General features: G+C 37.4%; 1 long non-coding RNA gene across 3 annotated transcripts; it reads left to right on the top strand.

Moving 5' to 3' along the window:
• On the top strand, nt 1-22,222 carry LOC106015652 (uncharacterized). 3 transcript variants are annotated; one of them, XR_002400098.4, is made up of 5 exons: nt 1-726; nt 2,029-2,185; nt 7,206-7,286; nt 21,689-21,848; nt 21,982-22,222. It is a non-coding gene; the product is annotated as an uncharacterized lncRNA (long non-coding RNA). The 3 variants fall into 3 exon arrangements; XR_002400099.4 differs by lacking the exon at nt 7,206-7,286 and having other exon boundaries at nt 24-726; nt 2,029-2,193; XR_001187832.5 differs by lacking the exon at nt 7,206-7,286 and having other exon boundaries at nt 153-726.
• The last annotated feature ends 5,712 nt before the right edge of the window (nt 22,223-27,934 follow it).

Genomic DNA, 27,934 nt, shown 5'->3' with positions numbered 1-27,934 from the left:
TTCAAATCTGAATTATCCTATGACATCTTCTAATTTTATTTGGAAACTATTAAAAGTCACTTTTAATTAAAAGTTGAATAAAGTATCAAATGCCTTATTTTCCTCAAAACTTATTTTTCCTCAAAGCTTTGCAATATTTATTGCCTTTTTTTTTTTTTTTTCTTCTGAAAGGCTGATGGTTTTCACAGGTATATGCTGTATTGGCAGGTTCCTAAGCAATCTATTTATATTCTTTGATCAAAGCTGTATCCCGAAATAAATTTAAATTTAACCAGATGATAGCTGCAGTTACATAATCTAAAAATATCAATGATGGAAAATTTTAAAGCATTTGGTTGCTGTAAGGAGCGCAGGCCCAGTGAGAGTGACAGGTAACTGGACTCCTCATTTGATGAGGCACCCTGGAGCATTCAGAGCTGATTACCTGGATGCAGGCCACCATGCTGCATGGCAGACAGCATGGGGCATGTTTGTGCATCAAAATGGAGAGGGAAGGCAGCAAGAAATGTGACTTCCCACCACCCCCATGGCTTCCAGCTGGGAACAGCTCTGTGAGCTGAGAGCCCTGAAATGGCCACCCTGAAATGGCCGCCCTCCAGGTGAGCTGTCATGGAGGCCAATGGGTGGGCACCTGGGCCTTGATGTCCTTTTTATAGCACACACATGAGTGCTGTGGTAAAATCTCCAGAGTTCTAGTGATGGATATTCTCTCAGCATGCTACAGAGGTACTACTGTACTACTTTTTTTTTTTTTTTTTTTTTTTTTTTTTTTTTTTTTTTAAGTAATACTAGTAGTGCTTTCTGCCTTGCCCTGCTACTTTAGGAAAAAGCTTTTCAAAATCTGAAGCACTTTCAGTCACTTGAGGAGTTTGGGCAGTGAAGTCCTATGGACTGCTAATGGAAGTAGGGGTAGTGTTTTATGCCTGCCTCAGGTCCTGGCCTGAGACAGATTGCTCTTCAAAGTCCATTACAAACTAGTCATGAAGGGGCTGTTGCTTCAGTAAAATGTCTGTAACGCAGATGATTTTATTCATTTGTCTGGAGTGGAAAAAAATAGCTTTTCACGTGTGTAACTCCACTAGATGTGGGCTGCTTACTGTATTAGACACCCACCCTGTAGCATATTAAATAGATAACTTCTTTTACATAATAAAGATCTCAAACTGATTAAGAAAAAAAAAAAAAGTCAGAATGGACTCATACTTCTAAAAAAACCCACTAAATATTCAGACTCAGTAAAAAAAAAATATATTTTTTTTCAAAACGCATTCAGCTCTCTGAATCTTGAGATTGTGTGTGAGATGTATTCTTACATCTTTCTGTCCCTTTTAAAAAAATATATGTTTTTCTTCTAGTCCCTGGACTCTAGAAACGTGGGCATTGAAAGTGTACTCATTGTGGTAATCAGGATATAAGAATTCACACTCTGCTGTTTGGTTTCTTCTGGGATTGATTTCTCATGTACTTTTGGATTGACTATTGAAAGTATAGTTAAGAGAAAAGAAGTGGATAAATAAGATGAAGAAAGCAATGAAAATCCTTTTTCTATTTTTTTTGTGTTTTTTTTTTTTCCTTTTCTTTTTACTAAGCCACTGCAAAATGCATAATTAGAAAATGCACTATTTTCTGTGTCTGATTTATGACAAAGCTTTGAATTAATAATTGGGTAATCCATTATATGAACTATTTCAGAACTAGCAAGAACAATGTTCAAATGCATTTCAATACAGTAAACATTCAAAAGAAGCAATAACAATATTGGTAGATGGCAAGCAGAGATATAATTGCCTTTGGATCGAAAACTGCAGTTTAGGCCCCCATTTTGTTTGTTCAAAGGTTGTCTGTTAAATGTTCTTTCAACGCAGGTGCATGCAATTAATCTCACAGAAATCAATGAAATTGTATGTGGGTGTATGAGAGAAAAAAAAATATTATTAAATAAGAAATTATTCTATTTAATAAAGTTCCTTGCTTATGTTTATCTTGCTTCCATGTTTCAAAAGCTTCTAAATAATATTTACTTTAAAGGTTGGTCTGCATGTCATTCATTCTACATGCACAGTGTCAGAGTGAGCTGTGGGTATTGTTTCTTTCTCCACCACTGAACTGCTGGAGCAACGTACTGCTGTGAAAAACTGAGCCTTTCCAACAGAATTAGCAATACTGTCACACCTTAAATGCAAAGGTAAAGAGGTAAATAGTTTCTCCAAGCAATATAGCTATTTTTAGTTACATCTATTTCCTCTAAATAGTCAGGCTGATTGTACTTTTTTTTTTTTTTTTTTTTTTTTTTTTAGTCAATACAGTTATTTTGTAGAAAAAGTGGATTTTCTTTGACAAATATTTTCAGAGGTGTCTTACTTGGGTGGATTATTTTCCTTCAAATGGTTTACAATGCCAGTATTTGGCTGATAATAAGGTATTTCACTCAAATATTCTGTTACAGTACCTTCTGGAAATCATGGTTGTTTTTTTCTTAGGTTATTATAAGATTGGGCTCGGCAGCTCTGTTAAATTGCTCCTGATGTGCTCTGTCCACAGACTTCCATGATATACCTGGCTTTTTCATGATGAGGAAGAGTATGTTGCACCATTGAAAATGTAGTGCAACCTAGAAGAAAAAATCTGTGAATGAGACTAATAATATGAAATGTTAGAACTACAACTCCACTGGATCTCCCAGTTGGCAATATTTCTGATCTGAAATATTTTTTCTTCTTCTCTAATAATTTTTGCAGTTTCTTTTTAAGGAGTGGGAATGGTTGTGAAGAACAGAAATAGTTCCATATAGAAGTGCTGATAGCTCTCTTTCATTGTTTTTCATTTCTGTTAGCATTTTCCTGGGAAAAAATACATTCTTTTTCTACCAGCGTTTTTAATCAGGTACTTAGTATTCATGATTAATATCATGAATACAGTGTGAGATATGTTATAAATGTACTTCACTGCTTTAGTTCTTCAGCTATACAAATAAACCTTTAAAAAGGTCTTACACGTGGAGGAAAAAAAAAATATCCTTCTGTATCTCAGCCGTGGACACAGAATTCATTTCTGTGAATATTCTTATGAACAAAATGTCAAACATATGGATGTTTTAAAAAGGAAACAAAAAAGGCTGTTAAAAACATTAAGTCACATTTCTAATTAGAAGCCAGTTGAATCTGTTTGATGATGTTAATGCTACTCAAACTGTTGCACTGGCAACTCTTGGCAAATATTTATTTTTGAAATGGTGACTACCGTGTGGTTGTTGTAGGGAACTGACTTGTAAATTATATTTAATGCCAAAAGAAAGGATAAGACAATCTAAACTGGAGTTGTAAATTTGATGTCCAGGTTCAGATGTGTACACTGAGCTTTGTCTTGGTGCTTTCTTCCCTATGGGAAGGAAACACGATAACAAGAGATGGGAAGAGCTGTAGTTCAGGCCACTGGAAATGTACCGTGGAATGTACCATGAATGTACCATGGAAAATATTTGGGTTTTACTGAATAATACATGCAAATTAGGTTATATGGCAGTCACATAGCTGTAATAAGTGTAAACTCAAATGATATGGCCAATATTCCTCAGGAACTATGGTCTGACTTCTAGGAATATATGTTTTTGTTTGTTTGTTTGTTTTTTTAATTTGTGTTTTGAATGGTTGCAGAAAAGCAACAAATTGCTAATTACTAAAAAAAAATGAATAATCTGCTTGTGGATCATTTGCAAGAAGGGAAAACTGTTAAGAAGTACTTCAATCAGTGCCATGTGTCATCTATAGTTGATGAGGAAGGCACGCAGAGGCAGCTGAAAGGCAATCTATAGTTGCTGATATGAAATCTAAAAGTACTCGTTTCTTATTCCAGTGGGATTCCCAATTTTGATTTGGTAGTCCAGGTTGTGCTGTTTATATCCTGGCTAGTATTTGGCATCGTGTAAGCTATAGATAATAACAGAAAGGTGAGCTATACACTGTAGGTAGCTCATCTGGCTCAGCCATTATTCCCTTGTGAAGGAAATGGCACCTGGAAGGGGAAAGCTGCAGATATGTGGCAGTGGAAAAGACAAACAAAAACTAAGAAGTTGAGCAATAAACGCTGTCCGTAGGATAGCAATAGCGTGATTTAGTAACACATGCAACAGCCATTGGTTTTGAGATGAGAGCAACCATTGTTTGTCATGTGTCAGGATGATCAATGGATTGTTTTTCTGTTACGTCAACACAGCTTTACTTCAATATGTTACAGCATTGAATCAACATATTACAATGCCTGAACGCAGCTCTGAAGGGAAAAAAGGTTGTTGGTCCAGTGGCAGGAACTAACACTTTTCTTGTATAAACATCAATTATTACAATGATTAGATGCCCTGAAAATATATTCCCCATAAGCTGGCTGCTACCGTGTACTCTGAGAGAGATGTTGAACAGAGTAAAAGCTCTCCTGGTAGCTGTTGTAAATGAGGATTTGTCTCTCATCTTGGTACATGCACATTGCCTCAGGGTTTTTTTATTGAAAAATGTCAACAGCAAACAGAGCCTGTGCTGAAAGGAAATCCTGCCAGAAGATCATAGAAAACCAGAGTTTGAAAAGGACCTTGTAGACTGGGAAGGGTATCGGCTCCAGTCCCTAATCAAAGTAAGGCCAAATTGGAAAAGTTTTCTCAGGGCATTGCATACCTGGATTTCTGTGGGGACTTCCTTTTTGAATAGATGGATCATTTGCTACCTGATCATGTGCACAGGCACTCTGAGTAAAGTCTGGATGTTTAAGGTGTATCTAGACAATGGGAATGGTGCTCTGTGCAGAGCATGCTACAGGAACTTCTTTATATTTTCTGGTTTCCTTCTCTGAATGAGTCCTCAAAAAGTAAGAGAGACTGTTAGAGGGAAAATAAAGAGGAAAAAGGACCCCGGCAGGTGGTTGCAGGAGTATCCTGGCTATGCCTTGATCTTGAGCTGAGATACTGAGTATGACTTATTGTGGACAGGACAACGCAAGCAAGAGCTGAGCGTACTGAGCCTTGGCGTGGGCTGGAAAGATGTATAGTGATATTGCTGGCATTTAGTTGGCAGCCTGTGCCAGCACCTAGCTAGAAACCCCTCCAGCATTTGAGATCAAGGGAAGCACTGCTGTGCAGACATCCAGCGCTGCATAGAAGAAGAAAATAGCAGGTAAAACTGCTGCTTCTTGGTGCACAGCTGTTGGGTGTCCTGCTTTCTTCAGATCATACTGTGCTGACTCACTGCCATGGTACCCGGGTCAAGGCTCAGTTTGTGACTACGCGAGCGTAACGCTTTTGCAGCCAAACCCAATGCCTGCTTGGTCTGCTTAATCAGTTGAGCTTAGCAGCATCACACTGCCTGGTGTTCTCTTTCCCCTGTGACACTGGTCAGCATCACTCTGTGGGTCAGCAGCTCCCTGCACAGCTTTTGGCTGCTGTGAAACATGGCAGTGGGCTAGGCTGGTGACAGATGAGCAGATGTGGATCAGCTGAAAACTACTTTTGCATGCAATGCAAGCACCAATCTGCACCCCCTGATTGTGGAAGCAGATTGCTTGCGAAGATGTTATTTTAATAGTAGTTGAACTTGCGTCCCAGAAATCTTTCTTCTTTTTTCAGATAAGTGAAACGCTTATAATTAATTCAAAACTCTGAGTGTTGTGTTACTGATAAGTATTCTCTCTGGCTAGAGTCTCGCATACTTCACATTACGTCAAAAGAAAGCAAAGCAAGTGAAAGATACTTCAAAAAGAAAAAGGCTGCTAACTAAACAGAAATATTTCTCATTATTGTTTTAGCATAATAAATGCCTTAAAAAACATGTATGCAAATTTCTTTGTTTCTTGACCAGGACCAGTGAATGTAGCTGTTTTGCTCCTTTGCAGGGAAAAAATTCAGGAAGTATAGGAATATCCTGAAGTATGACTGATGCACCTGTCATTGACTGTTTTGACAGTGTGAATCAGAATGTATGGTAATAGTCTGTAGGCACAGGAAAACCACTTCATGCCAAATAGGTTTAGCGAGTTTTAATTTTGCACAGTTATACCCAACTACAGCATACTTATGAATAATAACCCATTCAGTGAGGAAAACATGTTTGGACAGGTGTTTGGCGGAGAACTCCCACTGCATACAAGAATTGCAATAAACCCAATCACTGGTTACCAAAGTTTTTGGAGCAATGCCCACTGCATCTTACTCTGTACCAGCTGAAAGCCAAAAATATAAGAGGAGCATACTGGAGGAACCCTTGTCAGTTTAAAATACTCCTTGAAATACATATCAGCAGATTCCGTACCATCAGTTGCTCTTTGCTTAACTTTGTGCTGCTGCATAGCATACAAGGTATCAGTGAATGCAAGCAGCGCTTGGTTGTCTCTGCTCAACAAGTTCTCCATTTCTGCTCAGTTGTCTGGCTACAAAAATATCATGAGATGTAATTAAATATTATGGAGGAATCACTTTAGCCCACAAGGAAGGAGCTAATTCCACACACAAATGAAAGGCTTATGGAACTCAGCTGTGGCTCTGGCCATGTGCAGGGATTGAAATTAACCATAAAAACCCAACATGTTTTTATCAGGGTTTTTAAGCAGTTTCTCCCTTTAAAGCAGTGGGCCTGACTTTATCCTCATGGTATCAGCATAAGGTAGATTTCATTCAGTTGGAAGAAGATCAGCTCAGTGTTTTGTAGCAATATGGCATTGCCTTTCCTTCTGGAATTTTTAAATGAAAATTGAATCTGGATGGTAATTCTGAATATATTCACAGTGAGCCTCTGTAATAAGAATTACTGCTGATCTGTTACCTCTTCCCACCCAGCAGCCTATCAAGGAACTAATTTAACAACAAACTGTTAAGGTAGAAATACACATTAGAGGGACATACACGTGGTGGGAGGTGGGGAGGGTTGGAAGTAGAGTTAAATTATTTTCCTCAAATAATTCCTTCTTTACCATGGCCGTTTTAAAGAATACCTAAAAGGGTCGAGTTCCTCTTACCACTAGCCTCTAAGTTCTCTTAGCTCTGGAATAAGCTGAGAAGCAGGTGAGGTTAACTGTATTTCTCCTACTGAAGGTGTTTTGTTTTGTCTTAATGCTTTCAGCCACTTAACTATAGTCTGCTCTGTGATAGTTTAGAAATTTTAAATTAACTTTGAACTTAGCAAGCTTTGTAACTGATGTAATTCGACGTTGCTCCATTGACTTTGCAGTGTCAACCCTCACCGGAGGAGGAGATGGAGTGCCATTTCCAGTGTTTGCAGAGGCAAGAAGAGTTCAGCCCTTACAAAAATGTAAATGTTGTGATCTTTGAAGGAAATGTATGTGAATTCTAAGTAACCTCATCTCTCTTTGAAAGTAACAAGCATGCCCTGAAAAATAAACATAAAAAAAAAAAAGTCTTGTGTTAACACTGAGTTAACACAAGGTTAATCAATGGTAACAGAACTGAGCTGTTGCTTTAGGAAAATGCTGTGAAACCATAGCTGGATCAGCTGGTTACACTAACAAAAATATATTCCTGGGTTATTTTCCGCATGACTTAAAGGTTGTAATTCATAACTTGATACGTGCATCCTAAAAGAAACTGCTGTTGCAGTCTAGCTGTTTTCTAGAGATTAGGTAGTAATGGAAGCAAGGGACTAAGACCTGACTTCACACAGCCTGCTCTTCGCTGTGTGGTTCATGCACTGTTCGTTCTGTACTGGATACTCAGAGAAGCAAATTTGGATTAAGAAATTTGGCTTGATTCTAGATTGTGGTAAGCAAGTCACAGAAAATTGATTTTATTTTATTTTTTTCTGATAACCCAGGCAAAATTCACACTATGAGAAGCCATCTCATTAGTTGAGTGTCAGTCTGGAGTGATCCCATGACTTCAAAGCCCTGATTCTCTTTTTTTCTGCTAATGCTCCATCTGTTCCCCTCTGCTTTCACTTTATGGTTGTGTCCTCTGCTTTATACCTCAGTGCTTCTTTTGATGTATGTCTTGTGCCTGGACCAGCCTTTCATTTTGTGTGTCAAGCATGTAAACTGCATTATTGAAAGTGCCTCTGAAAACCTGTTTCTGATACTTTGGTTCTCATTGCACACTTCCATTTCATAAATGAAATTTTGACCTTATTGAAAATAATGACAAAACTCCCAATTGCACCATGAGAGACAGGATTCATTGTCTGTGTCTAGATTTGTATAAAAGAGATTGAAAAGTTTTTGGGGCAGAGACAATTGGATAGATTTCCAGTTCCTATGGTGGCACATGGGCCAGATTTTTAATATTTAGAGTGCCTAGCTATTCTAAAAATTTTTCCACTCCTGTTAAATGAAAGCTTAGGCCCATCTGAGATTGGGACATTTTTATTTGCAAGACACTTTATTTGCCATATACATTTTAAAACCATGTATTTCCACTGCCAAAAAAAAAAAAAAGAAAAAAAAAAAAAGCCTCGACTCCTTGATCATCATTAATTTCAGAGGTAATAACATTTACACCCTGATTCATCCTACCTGCTATCAGCAATTTAGCTAAGGTCTTTATTGAGATCTGCATCATACTACATTTCCTCTGTAACTGGTAGCTAGAGAGGAGCAGTTTAAGGAGACAGTCTGCATCACCCTCTGATGTGCTTCTGCTCTCTCGTTTGCCTACAAAGTGGAGTTTTTGTCTGACTAGGCTCCTACTCTGGGCAACTCAGATCAGATAAAACCTTAATGCCTCAGAAAATCAAACAAAGCTTTAGCTGAATGCATACAAAATTGAGTGAAGCCAAGTTCACAGTTCACAGCCAAGTTCACTCAGGTCTGTTAGCTTGCCCAAAGTTTTACCTGATGGAAAAAGACTATAAATGCTAGCCAAGGATTCCCTCACACTCTTTCTCTCTAAGTGCAGGGCCACGATGCCCTATGCTATCCAATTCACACCCTGTGCTTTCTGTATGCATACTTTTTACATACTGCCTGATACTCAGCAATGACCCCAATGCTCAAGTCCTGTTGCAGTCAGCTTGACCTTGTGTAAACAACAGCGCTCAGACTGAGGCTGTGTATCAGGCTTGTTGCTTACCTCTGTGTTTCATTGTCTAGCCACCTCCTTTGGCTGTAAAAGCCAAAAGCAACCTTTTCATTTAGTGAATAAATATCAGGAGTCACAGGGGGATGCAAGCACAATTCTGAAGTAGTTCTACCATCACAGCATTAATGCTCTGAGAGTCTATTGTCTTTATTCTACATTTTTTTTGCAGAACCCTCATTTTCATCTGTCTAAACAGGTACAGCTTATTTATTTATTTATTTATTTATTTATTTATTTAATCTCTTCATAAACTCTGGACTTTAGAAGCAACACAGCTGATTCAGGCATACTCTTTAGATATGTAAGGACAACTGAGACATAGAGTAAGGCAGCTACAGCAGTCTTTGGTATTCTTTCCATAGTGCTGATAAGAACAGAAGAGCAGGAAGGAAGCAGGTGATTTATATAATAATGTACAAAGAACAATGCCTGTTAGCCCTTTATAGTTCTTTGGACTGTGTTCCTTTTAGCCAACTGCTTCAGTTTAAAGATGATGCAGAAAATACTGAAGAAAGTACCTAAGAAGCAGGAAAGAAATCAAGAAAAAGGTGAAGTTTGAAGCCATACAACTGCTGCTTGTATCTTATTGGTCAGGTATGTAATGTTGACAAGTGAAAAATGAAAAACTCTTATGTCAACAATGAGGAGGTAGATCACCACAGCAGTAATCCAGACCATAACCGCTATTTTTGTAGCACAAGGTGTTGGTATTTTATTCAACTGGTAGTACAGATAAACCACTTTAAATAACCTATCTAATATGATGGCAGCAATGAATACAACCAAGCCCTGTCCTATTCAGTGGCAACATGAATAGATTAAATCTGTAGAGAAAGTCTTTGGAAGACCGGTACTCTCTGTTCAGGTAGTACCCCATATGAAATGACAGACTCATCAGCATTATGAAATAAGCAAATGTGCTGAATAGATACATGGTGATTAGTCTCCAGCTATTCCTCTAAAAGCTCAAAAGATGCTCCAAGCAATTTCACTGCAAAGTGCAGGGACAAGAATGATCAAAAATATTCACTTGTCATTTTACTCATTGCTGCAGTTCTAGAGCTTTTTCTGGCTTCGTTGTTCTTGTTGGTCGAAGTCTGCTGCCCACATTTGGATGTTAAATTCAGCTGCTTTCTAGCCAAGAGTCTGTGAAGTGAGCTGCAGAGGAAGTACAATGAAGTCTCAAGATGTGGTGTATTTATTAGCATATTGTGAGTCACTATGAGTATGATGGACTCTTTCAAACTGTTGAAACAAATATCTTATGAATATCAAACAAATATCTTAGTTGCTAGTGAAACACTTGCTCAGAGAAAGAATGCTAAACCTAGCAATACTGGCTTTAGGTATCCAGCAAAACTGCATTTAGATGAAAAACTTTGTTTTTTTTTCTTCTCTTTCATTCGTTAAGAATTGGTCCAACATCAACAAATGGCTTCAAGTTTTTTGGGGGTGGGGAGGTGAGAATACCAAATGTCTAGACCTGTGTAAATTCAACAAGTACAACATAATCATTGGAGTCATATTTGCCAAAACAACATCCAACATCCTTTTGACGTATGTTAATATCCATTAGTCTTATGTGACAGCTCCATACTTTGTTCCTAAAGTGCTGTGAACACCTGTATCATGGGGAAGGAACTCATACTGTGAAGAAGCCAGCTCATAAAGAAAGACATCTTGTGGTCCATCAGATGTACTGGACTATTCCCTGAAACCAAATGTTTAATGTTTTGATATCTGGGGTTTTTGTTTGTTTGTTCATTTAATTTTAAATTATCATTAATTAAACTTATTTTCTTTCCTTTTGTTCCTTAAAATATTTCTGGGGAATCTTTCTAAGCCTTTCACTTTATTCTATTTAATGTACTGTGTAGCAGACACCCTTTGCTTGCATATGGTCTTATCTGCTGGCAGTTGAATCTAAGTATGAACAGGGGCTTGGACTGAAAGTTTATAGAAAGACTAGATGTAGTTGAAGCTATCTAGCAGAATTGAGTTTTAGAGGCATGACTGTACCTCATAAAATAATGTGTTCTTATGGATTAAGTTCCACATTGCCTTGTGGAATACCCCCTTGTTCTTGAGCTGTCAGGGAAATAAGAAAAGGCTTCTTTATTTTCAAAGTGTTTATCACAGTACTTCTTATTCATTTGATCTGTGATGTAAATAATTTGGGTTTTATTATTATATCACAGCTGTCAGAAAACCAGAAGTAGTTCTCAAATTGAGACAAACCATCCTGTAATAGAATAAAAAAGACATGATTTTTTGTCATACAATGTGAAGTAAGACCTTTATTTTGAAGAAGAGAATAAGAAAATGGTGATTTGACCTTTATAAAACATTTCTACAGTTATCTAGGATGTTCAGAACACCCACAGCCTGTTAGTTTGCTAGCTTAACAGCAGTGAAAAAACAGAGATGGAGTGTCCTAGGCTTCTTCATCACTGGGAGTGATGCTGCCTGTTCTGGGAGTCCAGAGGGAGGTAGGACCCATGACGCTGAGCTCTATGGGAGTTGCCCACGAGAAAGGCAATCAGCACACTTGCTATCAGCCAGGTGTAAGCAACGCTACCTCCATGCCGCTTGATTCTTGAACTCCAAATAAATCTTCGTGTGGGAAAGCAGCATTTAGGCGTCAACAGTCAGCCCGCTGTTTTTTCCTACAGCTACATTTTTGTCTGTGCTCTGGTCCATTTCATTCTGTATCTTCCACTCTAGTCAACTAATTAAGGATCACGACATGGTTTTGTGAGGATCTTTCATTGGAACCTTTATAAATTAAAGATTGTCTTGCCTATGGACCCTCTGAAGGAGGGAATTTGCTCTCCGTTATCTTTGTTACTTATTGTTAGGTTTGCAGTCAGGGTCCACGCTACCTCAAAGGTAGTTGGAGCTTAGTGCCACTCTATGGATTTCATTTCTGAGGAATTCTTGAGATTCAGCAACAGGAAATTGCTCTGTAAGTTTGAGTTAACAGTAGTATGTTTGACATAGCAGCAACAGAAAGATTAGACTGAATGGTTTCTTAGCATAACTCACAACTGAAATTTACAGCAGCATTTGTCTTTCATGGCACATCTCAGAATTGTTAATGTTTTCTAATATAAAAAATTGCATAATTTTGCAGGAGTTTATCAAATTTAACAGGGTGGTGCCACCTGCAGAGTTTCTGATTTTCTTTGAACTTTTGGTGTCTCATTATGGAATAGACATGTTGGTAATTCTTGATGCAGCTTCTACATATGCAAGAAAGTGATAGCTTATATAAGATTTCTCAAATATATAAAACAAACAAACAAATTTATTCCATTTATTTGCAGCTACCTTTCAATAACATCAGTCCAAATAAAGTGTTTGATTGGCAAGCCACAATCCTGGATGTAGAAAAGTACCAATAACGTCAGATGTAGTTTAAGCATGGATGTATGTTTAAAATTCATCTTGGGGAAAATCTAGAATCAAAGTGGCATTTTTATGGGTTTTTGTCAGTTATTGCAGACATCTTGTATCGCACATGTGTGTTTGTAGAATATTTTAAAAAAATATATAAAAATGAGTTGTCTATGAGATGGCACTCAGGACATTTTGGAACACTGGTGTCCCAGTTTATTCCTAAAATTCTGATTTCTTCTCTCAATATCGCTGACTTAAAATAGTTGTGAAGAAATGTGTTATTCTGGAGTGTTAAGAAGAGCAAGCATTACAAAGTGCAACAAACAGCCAATTTTGACTTTCTCTTGCCTTTCTCCTGGCATTGACCATAAAAGAGTGACCCAAGTTAACACAGGAAGCAGCCAAAGAGACTGCATGGCACCAATCATTAAGGTTAATTTTGTGCACGTTAATCCCAGTAAAAGTTTCCGAATGAGAAATTGTCCTCTTGATTGAAATGTGTTTGGCTGTGAGAGCGAGCTGGGGTGACAATGACCACATCCTGCACTGCTCCGATCACCTTCCAGTGCTGTGCCATGTGTTGTGGCAGCTGTACTAGCTGCAGTCTAAGCCATCGGTACCTGCTTGCTGACAAAACACCCAGGATACCTGCGGCAGCTAATTTTTGACAGTATGGGACACATAGCTGTGTTTGATCACGGTTGCAGTCACCTTCGAGTGAAGAATGGAGGTTTGCGCACACTCAACGTATCTTTGGGCTGCGGGTTTGGAGCCCGTGCTCTACAGATGTGGAAACCAAATCCTGTCTCACTTGGCTCACCCTGAGCCTTTCTTGTCCAGGGTGCTCTCTGAGTGCTTGTTTGTATGAGGCTTGAGAAAGGCAACAGGATTATTGGACTGTGGCTTGACTGTACATAACCACTGTTTAGTTTAGTTTTTGTTCCATTATTACAACTGTTTACGTTAATTGAATTTTTAATAAAAGCCCAAGCAATTCACACAGCTGGTGTTCTCTGAGGCTACTTGTAACCGGAGGTCATCATGGCTTTCATGGGCAATTTTGCATCTTTTTATTTGTTCCCTGCTGTTTTGCTTTGTTTTGTTTTCTGTAGGTGCCCAAGAGAGAAATAATTTTGTTTTCTTTCTCACTGACTGTGTTTGTAGAGAGATTGTACAACCTTGTGATCATTCCAGTGCTTCCTCTGTGAGTCCCTCCTCAGATCACTGTGGTGAAAGTATAATGTGCTTTTCTAACTGCTGGCTCACTGACTGCTTGTTGTAGTGTTTTCTCTTTTCTGCTATTCATTCCACCCATGATTCCATTGATTTTTCTAGCTCCCCTTTCTAAATTAGACTTTGGCTAATGCAGACTTCTCAAGAGTCTCCTGCTCTGTAAGACTCTGGGCACTAATCAGTGTAAGAAACTTGACAGGTTATTATTTTTTTTTAAGTGCTCCTTTCTACTGGGGAAGCCATTAGACAAAATGCAATATATATATATATATATATATATAATGTATGTATGTATGTATGTATATAATTTTTCTCTTTATTTTAGGGGGAGAAACAGGAGTGAAGCACAGGCAAGTATCTGGAATTGCCAGATGGCAGAGTGGACCCTAGGACACAGGAATGTTGTGAGCCTTTTGGCTCTGTGGTTTTGTACCCTACCGAGCAGAGAGCATTGCGCATGTCTCAGGCCTGCAGCTCACGAATCTTTGCTTCCCTGCACAGAAGCTCCCAGAGGATCCCTGGAAGTTCACCTTGATTTTTCCAAGGCCTTCCACTGGCCTGGATTTGTCTGTGAGCTTCCTGACCCTCTATAGCACAGCAGGCTATAGAAGAAACCTCAGTGTTACTAATTTGATCTCCCTAAACATTCATATCTTTAGCTGCTTTATGTGGTCTCTCTGGATACGAGCAGACTCCAAATCACATGCTTTAGCATTTAAGCCAACGACTACTAGTAGATGATATACAGGAAGGTATTAAGGCCTGATCTTGTAACAGTCCTGATACAGGGAGTATGCAACCACTTACTGAAAATCATTACCTTCCTGTAACAGTATCTTCACGTACCAGTGAGACCTCAAGTTGGCTTTCTCAAAGATGGAATGGCTTTTAGGACCAAGATCTTCATGCAAATGCATTTACTTCAATTTATATTATAAGAAAAGTTAAATAACCATTGATGGGACTTCTTAAGTACCATGCACTGAAGGTTTGATCTGCAGGCAGTTTTTTTCCTGGCACAAAAGTTTGTCCTGGGTATGACTTTTTTTTTTTTATTCTTCTCTTCCAAATTTGTTATTCCTGATGAGACATTATATGAATAAAATTGCAATGATGTAATTTAATTTGCTTCTCATAGTTGAATTAGCCCAAAATATGATTGGGCTATATGATTGCATGGGTACTAATGAATGGGAATAAAGCAACTTTTTTATGCACAGGCAATCCCTAAAATATATCTTTCCCTAACATTTAATATCATGATATTCCCGCTAGTGTTTTGAGAACATTAAGGGAAGCTAGATGAAATATTTTATCTTAAAAGCAGTCCTGCTGTGTTTCCTTGTGTGCTATGAAAAGGGACAGCTGATGTTAATAAAATCCCATTTTCCCAGCTTTTGAAATTACTTTTTCTTCTCCACTTTAAGTCCTGAATATGTGAAAAAACCTTCTAGTCCTCTGAAAATAAATTCCAATTAAACCCACTGTAAAGGAGCTGAGCTTCTTCAGTACTTTTTTTTTTTTAAAAAAAAAGTTTTATTGCGTGCAATAATATGAATTTTACAAATACACATGCATAACCTATTTTATGATTTTTATTTATTTATTTATTTATTTTTGGTATTTCATTATTTATAGGCCCTTATGCAGACAAAAGGGCTCATTAGAAATACATTTAATGTACATCAAGGTCATGCCTGAACTGCTTTTTCCACATGCAGGGAGAATTTAAAAGCTGAGATTGCCTGAGTTGTGAGCATGGTGTAATACTTTATCAACAGCTGTTCCTAGCAGAGCTGACCATGGAGTTCATTTATTCTCCTTTAAACAATAAGAGACCTTTGGCTCTTGGTTCCTTTAGAACAAGCTAATTTGCATTCCCAAGTCTGCTGCCTGGATTTATGCCCCACAGAGCTCTTGCTTAATAGACACCCGATATTGCCCTCACAGTGCAAGTGTGAGCATGGTACTGCAGCAGCTGGCAAGACCAGGTAATGTTAAGCTGATTGCAAGATGTCTGTACTGAAGATGAGAGAGGAAAAGGGGTCTTCTGATCTTTCTGAACATCAAACACTGCTCAGAAGACCCTTCTTTCCAAAAGGCACTAGCGTCTGTGATAGTTTAGCATGTTTAGATGATCTATTCAATACTAGACATCTGAGTATAGCAGTGTTACCATCCTGATAGCAAATCCTTGCAGAATTTTTGAAATAAAAGAAATATCTACTCTGGTATATTGTAAGTCTTAAACTGTTGGGTTGTCCCCGTACTTTCCTACAGACCTTTACAAATGTTTCCTCATGATGATTTGTAATGATACGAGGCCTGTATTTTTTTTGTTTTGAGCGAGTGATTGATATCAGCATGGCTTCAGCTGCTGTTTGAAGCAGGATATAGACCTGTAGGTCCAACAACCCTAGCTGCAGCTTTGCTTTCCATTTTTATTTATTTATTTATTTATTTTCATGCTAATGACTTTGGTTTTCTTTTTCAAGTGTAGTTTCAGTCATATGCCTAACCTGTGTCCTCATGTTGCAACTTGTGAGCTGCTAACTCACCCCTGCACCCTTTCCCCTCCCAAAAACCTTTGCACTGGTTTCTCCACTGCTCCATCTGGCAATATTCCTCGTACTAATAGCTGAAAGCTGTCTAACACAAATGAGAAGGGAAAAATACATTTCAGTGGAGATGAGCTATCAAATGTATAATGATGTCATGATCTTTAAGTCTCTGATGTTGGATTTTTGTGCCATATGGGAGGAACAGCATAGCAACATAACTGCTACTCCTAATTGCATAATATAAATGTCAAGCGTGTTCAAAATTCAAGGATTACATATTGCCAGTAGAAACTCTTTTCTGTAGACTGAAGGTTTTTGGCAAAAGGGTCTAAAGGCAGAAGCACTTACTGTCTATGATCTCATCAGCCTATTTCTTAAACAGCAGGGAGATGGACAGAAAAAGGCATTTTTGCAATGTCTCTGCCAAGGGACAAGATAATTTCTTGCTTTCAGCTCTGAAAAACTTCCAAGATACTTCCAAAAATTTCCAGTAAACAAATCTTCATCTTAAGATTAGCAAAGTTAACAAATATTGACTGGAGGCTTAAGCATAACAATGTTATACAGCACATTTCATAGAAAATTCACAGATGAATATAACAGGCTGTCTATTTTTTGTTGCAGAAATGTAAGGAAAAAAAATACAGAGTGTGTATAAAAGGACTATAAATCATTGCTGAGAAAAATCAAAGATTTATTATTTTTGTAATTTTAATATACCTACTGGAATTAATAAAAATATAATGCATAGTGCCTGTGGTAAAATGCTATCACTATTCAAGGATCTTATGAGTTTAAAAGCAGACAAAATAGTATATTTATAAAGGAAAAAGTCTTATCTCCACTGCACAGTGGAGAACTGAAAGTGAGGTTTATGCCAATGTTGTAAGGGAAATCTATGGCAAAAATGATCATCTGCTAAGTGATGTCTTAGAGAGCTTTGCAACTGCTTCTTGTAGAGTAGATAGCTGGGTAGGTGCTTCTCTTGATTCAAGTTGATTCTGAACAGCTATTATTTAAGTTATTAATTATCCACTTAATGACTTCTGCAGTGATTGTTTCATAAGCAGTGACAAATCAACTGGATTTCTTAAGAAACTTTTTTTTATTTTTTTTTTCAATAAAATTGCAGGTCAAGCAATATACAATCCATTATTTTGAAAGTCTGTTTCATGTAGACATTCTTATTAAAATTACCTGAAAAGACACTTTGCAGAAAAATAGAATGTTAAGTGACTTAAGTGGCATTTTAATTTAATGGTTAGGGAATTTCCTACCAGACCCTTTTATTTATTACCTAATGTAGCTTGAGTTAAAGCCAGCAAAACATATCAGTCAAATTCCTGATTTGACCAAGTGGCAGAGGACACACATATGATGTATTTAGAATTGGCAAAGGCTTGTCTTGGTGATGAGTGCTGTAAATTACTTTTGATTAAAAAAATCAGCAGAGGAAGTGAAAAATCATTACGACCAGAACAAGAGCAATAAAACATTAATGCTGTGTGTAAAGATTGATGGGTAGTTGAGAAGCTGATTTGTAAAAGTCACCAGTACCACAGGGCATGAGTTTATTAAGAGTATGAAAGAGGCAGAGTGAAAAATGAAGTCATACTTTAATCAACGGAAATGGAAAATAAGCAACTCAATGTTTGTAGGCTTCTTTTGATGCAATTTTAGTTTGAAGTAAGCTACCTCTGCAAACAACTTCCCAAAGAATTTCACCACTTGAAGATGAGCCTCCCCTAACCCTGTTTAGTCTGAGCAGGTAAAGACATAATAATGGGTGGAGAGGGATACGGGGAATGTTGGCACTTGATCTTCTTTCTGATAATTATAATATATACAGAAATGCATGGAAAATGTGTGTTTTCTACTCTGTTTCCTACATAAACTGTCATCTTCATGACCTTATTTGTATTATATGTAGTACCGTACACAAAGAAATAAATTGCTCGTCCCTAGTGGGACAAGCTGTGACTCATGCAGACATAGACAAGAGAATTAGAGCTCTAGGTTTGGGAGCTGGTAGCTGGGCTCCTACCTTCATATCTCTTTCTACACAAGCACTCTATGAATTGTGCCGTCTTACTGGCAGTCTGACCACTCTGGTGTAATACAAACTCATAGTAGCTTTATCTGCTCTGGAAAGAAGTAAAAATACCAAATATTTCAGTGAAAGCAATTGTCTAAATCAGTGATTAGTTGACCAGGCCTTCACAGTCCCACAAACAGCTATCATATGTTTGACACTAATTGTATTTGGCATCCTAGCTGAAAAGTCAGACCAGAAAGTCTGAGGATCTCACAGGCATATAACGTCTTCTATTTGGAGAGGTGAATCACATAGATAAGGAAGTACAGAGATGCTGGTGACTACATGTATTTCTGTGTACTGTTTCCACTGTTGCTCTAGAATAGGAAACTTTCCAGATAAAAGTCCGTGTACAAAATTATACTCTTGTAAGCTGCCAAACCGACAGCCTTCATACCACTGGCAGAGGTAACATGCATTTCTTATTCTATCTAGCCAATATGCCTATATTTAACTCGGATCTAAAAGCACTGAAATACAGTATAAGGAATTGCTCATTTACGGTTACTGCAAGATGCTGAGCTTTTCTGGGAGCTGGTGGGATTTTTTTTAACTCCCACTGGTTTTGTTGAAAATTTGGTATAAATATTTCACAAGAATGCCTGCCATTTTGTGGAGACAAACTGAGCCCTTCACCTTTCCTCTGAGATTTCAAGAAGCACCTCACTACAAGCTCACCAAATGCATTGGTATAATTATCAGAGGTTTCCAGGTATCCAACTGTTTAGTTAACTGCCCTTTCAGTAAACTTATTTATATGCCTCTGTGTTTGCATGATCTGGATTTCCACCGGAAGTGGGGCAGAGTCTAAAAAAAGTCTTTCAGTCACTGAAAGTGGGAAACACCATTTAACCTTGGAAAAGCCTCACATTCAGAAGGTAGTACCCTCTTTGGTCTGACAAATGATCAACTTTTCCTAAAAATGCATGACACTGTCTCTGCTATATATATGATAATTATATACGACTATTTTAGTTCACACTTTAATGCTGTTTACAGTTCAGTATTCCTGTTTTTTTTTGTTTGTTTGTTTGTTTGTTTTTGTTGTTTTGTATTTTTTGATGTTTGTTTTTTTTTTTTTCTGTGATTTTGTTGAGGTGTAGTCATTTCTGTCATTTATTTTTCATGAGCTTTTATATTCATAGCTATAATCAGGTTTTTGCAGCTTGTGGACTATATGCTTGTCTTTCTAAAAAGCGTAGTATTTAAAAAATGAAATGCATGGTAGATGTCTTAACTTTAAATGAAGAATAATGTAACCACATTTTTCAGACATACAGGGAACAAAATGAGACTTGAGGAGAAGAGGGTACAGTATTTTTCTTCACTAGGGCCACTCTTATGGGCTATAATGTGAAGAAAGATAAGGAACAAATTAATGTTAGCTTTCCAGAAATTGTCTTTCTGTGTGAGCAGTTATTGAAACTTTAGTACCGCAGACAAAACTCCTGCCACTGGAGTAAAAAGTTTTCGAACAGCAGTTTCTAAACAGCGGTGAAATGAATAAGGAGCTAATCTGGATCAATACAGTGTTTTTGTGTAACGGCGGTATTAATACACAGCACTTCTGTGTTTCTTATAACACCTGGGTGCTACAGAAGTCATGGCATACCTGCTATTCCCTGGGCATTAGCAATATCGAATGTCTTGTTACAAAGCAGACTCGGGTAAAACAACAGTGCAATATATGGCCCCTGCTGAAACCATGGTGAACTCCTCTGTCTGTGTGATTAATGGGGTGAGCCCCTTCCAGGAGACAAATAGCGGTAACAAGAGCTTTGCAGAGCTTGTGGAACGTGGCTGGTTTAGCATTGCACTACGGGGCAAAAAGACTAAGAATTTGTGTAGCTGCTTGTTTTTCTGGGGAAGCATCAATAAAAAATGCTGGGTGATTGAACAGGAGATCTGATACGTGTGCTTTTTTCATGAACAGAACTACAGCCAGATCCACCAAGAAGACAGATCCACCAAGTCCAGCCTTGTCAAGCTCTTTGTAGAGGAATGTGATAAATTTTCTGTATAAAGGATGAATCACTCAGATTTCAGTTAAACATCTTAATCATAATGATTAAAAAAAATTTGCCTGGTCAACTATGAGGAGGGCAGACATAACTTTGCAAATGGTCTGTGTCTCAAATGATATTTACAAATTAATTTTTTGAAATTCTGAACCTAGAGATGACTGTTCAGCAACAGATTACCCTACAAACTGATCCTGCCATACAAATATGAAAAAATGTTTAATCTGTTTTAATCTGATCTTTGTCCAGGGATACTGAGATTCTTTCTCCAAAGAATTCCATGGGAAAAAAATTACTTAGCTACTTTTGGCCCTTTCAAAAGCTGTTTTATTATGATGGTAGAGAGCACTGCCAAATATTGTTAGTATTGATAGATACCTGAAGTTCCCTTTCATTGTAACACAAGTGTTCAGGGGACAAGGTGTATTTGTCCCATTCTTCTCCAGGCTGAACCGTAAATTCTCTTTCTGAACACCTAGCTGTTGTCACAACCAAAGTTCTTCAACTCTCATGTCCTGAGTCATAGGTGAAATGCTGGTTTTATTAGCAGGTTTCTCTGGACATGTGGTGTTTGAATAGTGTTTCTATGGCTTCAAGGAGACTATTTAGTCTTGGACTCTTTTAAAATAGCAGATATACTTGGCTGCATTTTGGTATCATATTGTCATCTCAGTTTCTGAATCATTCCCTAGAACACTGTAGAGATAATGAGCTCTCTATGAGGCTGTCAGTTTGGGTATGTGCAGAATGTGGCTTCTAAAACAACCATTTCACTTACCTGCCAGGATGCTGCTAGGGCAACCCAAGCTAGTGTCTAGGGCTTGGCATTTTTAATGTTGTTGGTAAGGGAGCATCTATTCATATAGGGCAGTGCGATTTTTTTTTCATCTTTACCTCTAATACTTGCTCTCTTCTGTATTATACCTTTTAGCCCTGTAGGAACAGATCTGTAATTTTTGGCAAATTGTTTTGTTGGTAGTTTGTATACTAATTAAAAAGAAGCTTGAGCAAAATGGAGCTGAGCTTCCTTTGGTTCCTATCTATTAAACTGGTATTTTCCAGCACATTTTTAATAGCTTTTGTAAATCTCACTGTTTTTCTGAAAAACCTCTTTTGAGAGCCACTGTTGTGACAATTTTTTTTTGTAGGTGTGGGGTTTGCTTGTTGTTTTTCTTTCTGACCCTCCTTTTCTTCACTGTTATGCATTTTTCCCCTTCCTCACACATTACTTTAGTCTGTTCTGGTTCTTTTTCTTCTGTTTGACCTTCAGTGTCATAAACTATTCCCATTAAAGGAGTTTCTGTTTACATCTCAGAAATGGGTGACAAGCATGAACACAGGAGTGCTGGCTGTACTTCATGTACTTCAGTGTCTTCAGGAGTCCGTGAAAGGCAAGACCTGCCTCAGACTGACCCCAGCGATCTCTCCTACTCTTCTTCTTGACTGAAGAGCATTTCTGTGACTTAAAGAAACAGGTCTGATGAGAGCAAGCAGAGTTATTGTATTTTATCTATTTCAGGGGGTGGGTGACGGGGTTATGCCTTTAACCTAAAGTTAGAGTTAAAGATCTCTTGCTTGGTTACAGATTTCCTGTTTTCTGCCTTACAGAGGTCGCAGTCTTTTCTGCCTGGAAAGAGAAGCTAATCTGTGGAAGAGGAATGAAGTTGGAAAGCCTAACTCATCAATGACAGCAAAAATGCAAAAATGCTTTAATATCTGGACAGTAATGCTGGATATATGTTGTTTCTGTGGTACTTCATTGTGACAGTACAGGAATTTTGATCCATTCCTAAAGGATGCCGTGCAATTTTTGTGCTGTCTTTTACTAATAGACATTGTGATAACAGAAGTGTATAGTTGCTTTTTTTTTTTTTTTTTTTTTTTTTTCTGAATGAGAGAGAAAAAATGTCCCTCCAGAAATCCTGCAGAAGGCCTGTGTAATTTTGATGTCTTTTAAGTTTTGGTTTGAAAACTTCTGGCCCTTTACACAGTAATTACTTTCATTGAGGAAGTGCACACATTCTGCTACTCGCTAATTACTGATAAGGAAAATGCAGGAAAGCTCAGTGATGAAACATGTCTCATGTGCTTGTCTTTCTTTTACCAAGCCAAATTCTGCAGAGCTGGCAGCAGTTGCAAAGAGTGCCTTCTGAAATCATTCCCCCCTCCCTGTGACTTGAAATTTCCTTCTCTTCTTTCCATCAAAAATAAAACGGTAGCAGCTCGTGTCTTGTCAAAACGGGCTTCGCATGCTACATGCCCTGTGTGGCAGGCAGGTAGTTAGGCAAGAAGCCAAGCAGATGAGGAAGAAAAAGGGAAAATTTCCTCATTTCGTTAACTTTGCTACTCACTATGAAGGAACAGATGCTGTTATAAATATGAGGAAAGGGAGGGAGCAACAGCTTGGCTGGATTACGGATTTGGACCCTAGACATCCAGTTTGTCATCTTAATTCAGATAACCAGGATTGCCAACTCTTCAGTCACATACTTGGCAGTGAGAAAGTGAGTGAGAGAAATCCCAGCAGACTTCCTGCTTTCTAGATGTCTCTAGCTCTTGAGATAATGCTGTTAAGTTTGTAAATGAGATGGGCTAAACCTTAACTAGATGGATAAATCCTAAATACATTAAAAAAATAAAAATAAATCAGTTTTGTGACTCAGATTTTTTAAATATCTAAGAGTAGCAATATTGACTATTAAGGGGTAAACTCATACATTTTTTTCAGAATGCTTCATCTGAGATGATAAAAATGTTTTGTTATATCCAGTACAATGTCTAAGTGTTGGGTTTTTTTTGTTTGTTTTATTTAGAAAATGTATTCTGATATAACCTGGGGTTATTGAAAATAGCACCAATTCCCCTAACTTTATTTGGTATTACTTTAGATTTACTTTAATAAAAGTGGGACCAAAATTAGATTTTTCTTGCTGTATGTAAAAGCAACAAGCCTGAGAATATTAAAAAAATAAATAAATAATCTAAGCAGCCTTAATATTCACAGAGCAGTGGCCAAGTGTGGAGAGTTTTGCCTGGAGTTTATAAGGTTTTAGAATTTTAAAGAAATTGTAAGGATGGGGATAGAAGGATAAAAAAAAAAAGGATATAAAGAAGGATAAATTGCCTTCTGAGGAATGAAACAGTAATTATGCCCTCTTGGGCAGCAATAGCAGAAATTGAAATAATTTTACTTTGACAGAAATTTTACAATGACAGAAATTGAATAATTTTACTGTGCTTTGATTCAACATTAACACAGGTAGTCTTTTGGCTACTCTGAGGTCATTTTCCTGTAAGGTTCTTGACTTCTGCTTGGTATTGTTAGCTAGAAACAGCTCTCTTTTTGTCTGGTATGGCTTCTGTGGTGTCTGTATCAGGGATGAATAGATTAAGTCTTTCTAATTTGAAGCCTCTGTTTGAAGAATGACAAAAAGAACAACCACCTGATACAGAGATGTCACTTTGCTAATCAAAGCTTTTCATATTTTATAAGCCATACTTAAAACTAATATTTGTGTGAAGAAATAACTTATATCTAGGTAATAAATTGGTTTTTGTATCAGTTTTGGGAAGAAAACTAACAAGGTTTTTAAATCTGAAAATAATAATTTGGGAATTTAAGAAAATGTGCAATATTACAGGAATCATTGAAAAATACTTTGTTGTTACAAGTCTAACACAAACTTTTTATGATGACTCATGAACAAGTGTCTCATCTATCTTAGCATAAAAAGTAGTCTGATTTTGCATATTATCAGATTTTATTTTTTTTTGGTTGTTTAGGATAGCCATGTATTTCAAACTTTCCCAGAAGACTGCTTGATTCTAGTATCAGACCTCCTTCCTATGTCAGACCTCTTCAAGTTACCCCTCAGGATGATGGCCTTCCTTTCCCTGAGGTGATAGGTGTAAACCACTGAATGATTTTCACACGTCATATGTGAGAAGAAAACTTACTGAATAATACAGTAAGATGCATCTTTATCTAATCCATCATGTTCCCTGAGAATGACTTTTCTAAAAAATGCTTTTTTTTTTTTTTTTTTTTTTTAATTGCAGTGGTGCCTTTTTTAATAGCAATAGCATTTGCAAACTCCAAGGCCATCTACATTGCCTCTAGACTTTCAGAAATGTTTTTTTTGCCATGCTTATCTTATTATATTGTGTCATAGTTTCCACAGTCATGTGTAAACAAACTTCTTTCCTCTTTCTACCAGCCTGTTAGGTACTGAATAGGTATTCTTATTGTGTCTGTCTCTCCTTACAATTACCTCTTCTTTGAGCTAGCCATTTCTTGTTTCTTCCAACTTTCCCCACAGGACTTGCCACCCTTGTTCATTTTCTTGTCTGGAGTCTTTCCAGTTGGCCTATCTCTCTCCTGAGATGTACACACAACTGGAAACAAGCCTTACCTGTGGCACTGTGAACCACAGTTTCCCACAGACTGGAAGAAATTCCTTTGGGAGTTGCTTGTACATCTCCTTACAGTGTGTACTTTCTTTTCTAATAGTCATGGTTTGTTTTCATCTTGCAATCCACAAAGACCTCCAAATAATTTCCTGAAAAGCTTTCACATAATGAGTTGACTTTGTTTCTATGCACTTGATTTGTTTATGTTTATGTACATCACATTATAGTTGCCCCCACTGAATTTCACTGTGTTGTTTTAGAACAGATTTATGAAGAAAGTTTTGAATTCTAATCCTGGTCTTTAGTTTACTGTAGTTTATACCCATTTGGGATCATTTTAAAACCATATGTTGTTTAATACATCATCTAGGTTACTGTGACTACACAGCATTGAACGCGGGACCATTTGGCCAGTCAATGACTAACAAGTCTCTGTAGTATTTAATTCTCTGTAATATTTTATTCAACTAACTTTATCTATTGCTTTAATTTCAACTGAGAGAATTTTCATCTAGCTTGTAGTTTTTTGATTTTCTTTTCAATTATGAGAACCAGTGTTTGGGGCCTTACTGTGGTCAAAATGCACTTCCTATTTTTATTTTATTTTATTTTATTTTATTTTATTTTATTTTATTTTATTTTATTTTATTTTATTTTATTTTATTTTATTTTATTTTATTTTATTTTATTTTATTTTATTTTATTTTATTTTATTTTATTTTATTTTATTTCCTTTGTCTTTAGAAGGGCATTAGGTTGGCTTCACCAAACTTCAGTGGTTGCTAACCTATTCAAACAACTGTAGACTTAAACATTATTAACTTATACATTCTATGCAGTTTTGTAGAAGAAATACGGATTTGTTACACTGTTCTATGCTGGGTGTCAAGAAGACTAATAATATATAGAAAAAAAATTAAGAAAGCCTGGTAGCCTCTATAAACCATTCATAATATCATTAATACCCAAAGACCAAACAAGGAGGACTATTCCTGGTTGAACTATGGTGTAGTCAGATGTGTTCATTAATAATATAAAACACCTGGATCATTGTCTTTAACTGGTCTTAAGAATGTTTAATAGAAGCAATGAGAAATAATAGGAATTGCAAACAAGATACTTCCAGGAAGCTGAAAGGAGGTTTTTCATAACTGCATAATATCCAGGAGCCACAGATTTAAACTGTGGTGAAACAATCCCATATTTATTAAGTGGATTCTGTTGCCAAGATTGGACTATAGCAGTGTTTTGTTACAGTGTGATGCGAGAGGGAAAAGCTCTCGCTGCATATTTTGAAATTATGTTCATATGGCTTATTAATTCTAAGAAAAAGAATATGAAGTGCAGCTGAACAAATGCTCAGGAAAAAAAAAAAAAAAGTGGAATAGCCAATCATCCCTGAAGAAGATGGGTAAAATATGAATATAGTGCAACTGTGCAGTGCTTTGCCATAGAAAATCTTAATTTAATTATCAACAGGTTTTCAAAAACACTTCATAGTATTTTGAAGCTCCTCCAGTTCTCAGAACAGGTAGTGTTTTTCTGAATTCCAGTGGAAGTGACTTGCTTAAAGAAAACTTAAACTGCCTAAAGGGGTCTTACAGAAAAGCTGGGGAGGAACTCTTCATCAGGGACTGTAGTGTGTAGATTTAGATCAGATTTAAGGAAGAAATTCTTTACCATGAGGGTGGTGACGCATCAGAACAGGGCAGTGAAGCTGTGGATGCCCCATCCCTGTAGGTGCTCAAGGCAAGGTCGTATGAGGCTCTGAGCAACCTGATCTTGTGGGAGGTATCCTTGCCCATGGCAGGGGGGTTGGATTAGATGTTTTTTAACATCCCTTCCAACCCAAACTATTCTGTCATTCTATGATATCAAAACTTTTATTAAAAAAAAAAAAAGAAATTGGCATGAAAAACAAGATCATGGAATGCTAGGTCTACTAGTTTTTGAGTGGGTTTTTATAATACTCAAATGTTCGGCTAAACCTAAATATTGTGTTGGATTAACAGTGCAAAGACCAAACCGTGGAGAGACGTATAGCAAACAGATGATATATACAGAATGATTAAAGAGAAGGTAATGTGGTATTGATCACAGTCCAGTAAATCTAACTCAATCTTCCTTAAAGGCATAAATATTAGGGGAATAAAAATCTATTAGTGTATAAGGGTAATAGACCAAGGAGCAATCAGTAGCATGAGATGATGATGGAGGAAAAATCATGTCACACAAATTTGATTAATATTTTGGAGATTGAATTACAGATGGCTGCAATGAAACAGATGTAATTTGTATGGCTGTCAGATCCTGCTCCTATTTATACAGATGAAAATCCCAACTGACTCTGTTGACATCCATTGAATTTTTGTTGATTGAACTCAGAGACCAGGGAACACATCTCTGGCCTTCACTGAAACAATGTTTTCATTGTAAATGTTCATTCAAACATGATTATGTGTATTGGCATAGTTGGGTAAACTTATACCTCATAGAAAAAGGATAAATGTATAAATTTGTGGTACTGGAGGAAGTGGGAAGGTAAACTGTGGAAGGTAAGCTGTGGATCACACAAGCTTGTGATTTGGAAACAAGATCATCTAAACGAGAAGTTCCCAAAATATAGCATGTTTACTGAGAGGATGTTGATAAATATGTTCATAGAACCACACAGAATTGTCTAGGTTGGAAGAGACCTCAAGATGATAGAGTCCAACCTCTGAGCTAACACTAACAAGTCCTCCACTAAACTGTATCACTAAGTTCAACATCTAAACGTCTTTTAAAGACCTCCAGGGATGGTGACTCCACCACTTCCCTGGGCAGCCCGTTCCAATGCCTCACAACCCTCTCAGTAAAGAAGGTTTTCCTAACATCCAACCTAAAACAACCCTGGGCACAACTTTAGCCCATTCACCCTCGTCCTGTCACAAGGCACATGGGAGAATAGACCAACCCCCACCTCGCTACAGCCTCCCTTAATGTACTTATAAAGAGTGATAAGGTCGCCCCTGAGCCTCCTTTTCTCCAGGCTGAAGAAACCCAACTCCCTCAGCCGCTCCTCATAAGATTTGTTCTCCAGACCCCTCACCAGCTTTGTTGCCCTTCTCTGGACTCATTCGAGCACCTCCATGTCCTTCTTGTAGCAAGG

Source organism: Anas platyrhynchos, chromosome 3 (assembly GCF_047663525.1).
Source record: "Anas platyrhynchos isolate ZD024472 breed Pekin duck chromosome 3, IASCAAS_PekinDuck_T2T, whole genome shotgun sequence".
Classification (NCBI taxonomy): Eukaryota; Metazoa; Chordata; class Aves; order Anseriformes; family Anatidae; genus Anas; species Anas platyrhynchos.
The sequence above is the reverse complement of the archived record's forward strand: the minus strand, read 5'-3'. Positions and strand labels throughout refer to the sequence as shown.